The sequence below is a fragment of the Papio anubis genome, chromosome 13 (genome assembly GCF_008728515.1).
Source record: "Papio anubis isolate 15944 chromosome 13, Panubis1.0, whole genome shotgun sequence".
Lineage (NCBI taxonomy): Eukaryota > Metazoa > Chordata > Mammalia > Primates > Cercopithecidae > Papio > Papio anubis.
In genome coordinates this window covers 102,977,786-102,980,806 of record NC_044988.1, presented here as the reverse complement: position 1 = coordinate 102,980,806, position 3,021 = coordinate 102,977,786, and positions in this window count along the sequence as shown.

Sequence of the window (3,021 nt, the reverse complement as noted above, 5' to 3'; positions counted from 1 at the left end):
ATGGATGTGGAAATATCTTTTCTAGACCCAGTTTTCAATTGTTTTGGCAATATATGCAAGAGTGGGATTGCAGGATGATATGGTACTCCTCTTTTTAATGATGTGAGGAAGCTCCACACTTTTTTCCACATAGGCTGCACCATTTACATTCCCACCAACAGAGCGCAAGTGTTCCAACTTCTCCACATCCTTGCCAACACTTGTTATTCAGGCTTTTTTGATAGTTGTCATCCTAATGGATGTGAGGTGATTATCTCATTGTGGACTTGGTTTGCATTCTCTGATAATCAGTGATGTGAAGCATGTTTTCATGTGCTTCTTGGTCATTTGAAAACCATCTTTAAGGCCAGGTGCGGTGGCTCACGCCTGTAATCCCAGCACTTTGGGGAGCCAAGGTGGGCAGATCACCTGAGGTCAGGAGTTCAAGACCAGCCTGGCCAACATGGTGAAATCCTGTCTCTACTAAAAATACAAAAACTAGCCAGGCATGATGGCAGATGCCTGTAATCTCAGCTACTTGGGAGGCTGAGGCAGGAGAATCACTTGAACCCAGGAGGCAGTGGTTGCAGTGAGCCAAGATCATGCCATTGCACTCCAGCCTGGGCGACAAGAGTGAAACTCCATCTCAAAAAAAAAAAAAGAAAGAAAAGAAAAAGAAAAGAAAACCATCTTTAGAAGAATGTCTACTCAAGTCCTTTACCATTTTTTTTTTCTTCAGCACCTTTTTTACTTATTTTTTAAGTGGGAATATTTAATTGTTTTCTTGTTGAGTTGTAGGGTTTATTTATTCTAGATGAAAATCCATATCAGAGAGATGATTTGCAAATATTTTCTCTCAGCTTGTAGGTTACCTTTTCACTTCGCCGTTAGTGTTTTTTGATGCATGAAAGTATTTGATTGATGTACTTCTGTCTGTCTGTTTTTGCTTTGGTTTGCCTGTGCTTTTGGTGTCATATCTGAAAAGTCAGATATGCAATTTCATATTTTCCTGTATTTTCTTCTAGAGGTTGTGCAGTTACAGATATTACCATTAGGTTCTTATTTCATTTCTAGTTAATTTTTGAATGTGGTATAAGGCAAGGGTCTCCCTTTATGCTTCTGCAAATGAATATAATTTTCCCAGCACCATTTGTTGGAGAAACTGTCCTTTCCCCAGTGACAGGTCTCAGCACCGTTGTTGAGGATCACTTGAACATATACACAAGGGTTTATGTCTGGGTTCTCTGTTTTATTCTATTGATCTATATCTTTGCCTTTGGCCAGTACCACACTGTTTTGATAACTGTAGTTTAGTAATATGTTTTGAATTCAGGACGTGTGAGTCCTCCACTTTGTTCTTTCTCCAAATTGTCTTGGCTTTTTGGGGTCCTTTGAGATTCCATGTGAATTTTAGGGTGAATTTTTATATTTATGAAACACATACCATTTGGATTTTGATAGAAATTGCACTGAATCACTTCAAGTGGTAGGGAAAATTGACAAGATTAAGGTCTTTGAATCCAAGAACACAAGATATCTTTCCATTTATTTGTGTCTTCTCTAATTTCTTTCAGCAACATTTTATAGTTTTCAGTGTACAAGTCTTTGAGCTTGTAGGATAGGTTTATCCCTTAGTATTTCATTATTTTTGATGCCATTGTATTGAAATTATTTTCTTAATTCCTTTTGGATTATTGATTGTTAGTGTATGGAAAGGCAATTGATTTTTGAATGCTGATTTTATATCAGCAACTTGGCTGAATTCATGTACATTTCTAACTTTTTTTGATAACTTTAGGGTTTGCTAAATATAAGATCATGTCATCTGCAAACAGGGATGATTTTACTTCTTCCTTTCCAATTTGAATGCCTTTGCCTTCTTTTTCTCACCTAACTCATCCGGTTATGAGTTTCAATACTAACTGGAATAGAAAAGACAAGAGCCAGCACCCTTGCTTGTTCCCACTCTCGGAGGAAAAGCGTTCAGTCTCTCACCATTGAGTATGACGTTAGAAGTGAACTTTTCATAAGCGACCTTCATTGTGTTGAGGCAGTTTCATCCTCTTCCTATGTGTGGAGTGTTTTTACTGTGAAAGGATGTTGAATTTTGCCACATGCTGTTTCTGCATCAGTTGGCATTACCATGGGGTTTGCCCTTCATTCTGCTAATGTGTCTGCATGGTTCATATGTTGCTTCATCCTCAGAACATACTCTCGTGTGTCTGGCTTCCTGCATTCAGCTCATGGGATTCATAAATGTCTGTGTTTCAGTCTGGGTTGACTCCATTCTTTTCTCTCTCTCTCTCTCTCTCTCTCTCTCTCTCTCTCTCTCTCTTACTGTCTTTCTTTTTTGACAGAGTCTCACTCTGTCAGGCTGGAGTACAGTGGCACGACCTTGGCTCACTGCAACCTCCACCTCCTGGGTTCAAGTGATTCTCCTGCCTCAGCCTCCCAAGTAGCTGGTACTATAGGCACGCACCACCATGCCTGGCTAACTTTTGTATTTTTAGTAGAGACTGGGTTTCACTATGTTGGCCAGGCTGGTCTCGAACTCCTGGCCTCAAAAGATCTGCCCACGTCAGCCTCCCAAAGTGCTGAGATTACAAGCATGAGCCACCCTACCCCGCAAGCCTCCATTCATTTCTGTTGCTCTGTGTGTCTGTTTTGTGCACTACAACCTCACTGCCTTGACTCCTGTAGCATCATAAGTCTGAATATCTCATAGCATAAGTCCTCCAAATTTGTTCTTATTCAAGATTCGTCTGATTCTATTTTAGTCCTTTGTGTTCCTCAGATTCCACATAGCAATATCTGCTGTTGTATTTCATAAAGAATGTATTGCATCTATACATCAATTTGGGGAGAACTCAACTCAGTAATACGTGGTAGGGGGAGCCCCACAATGTGAAAAGGAAGGAATAATAAGCTGGGAACAAATACCTGCAACTCTTATCTCAGGAAAATGACTCACATCCCCAATATGTAAAGAGCTCCTAGAAATTGATAAGAAAAAGATCAGCAAAGGAGAGTATGAGATCCTTC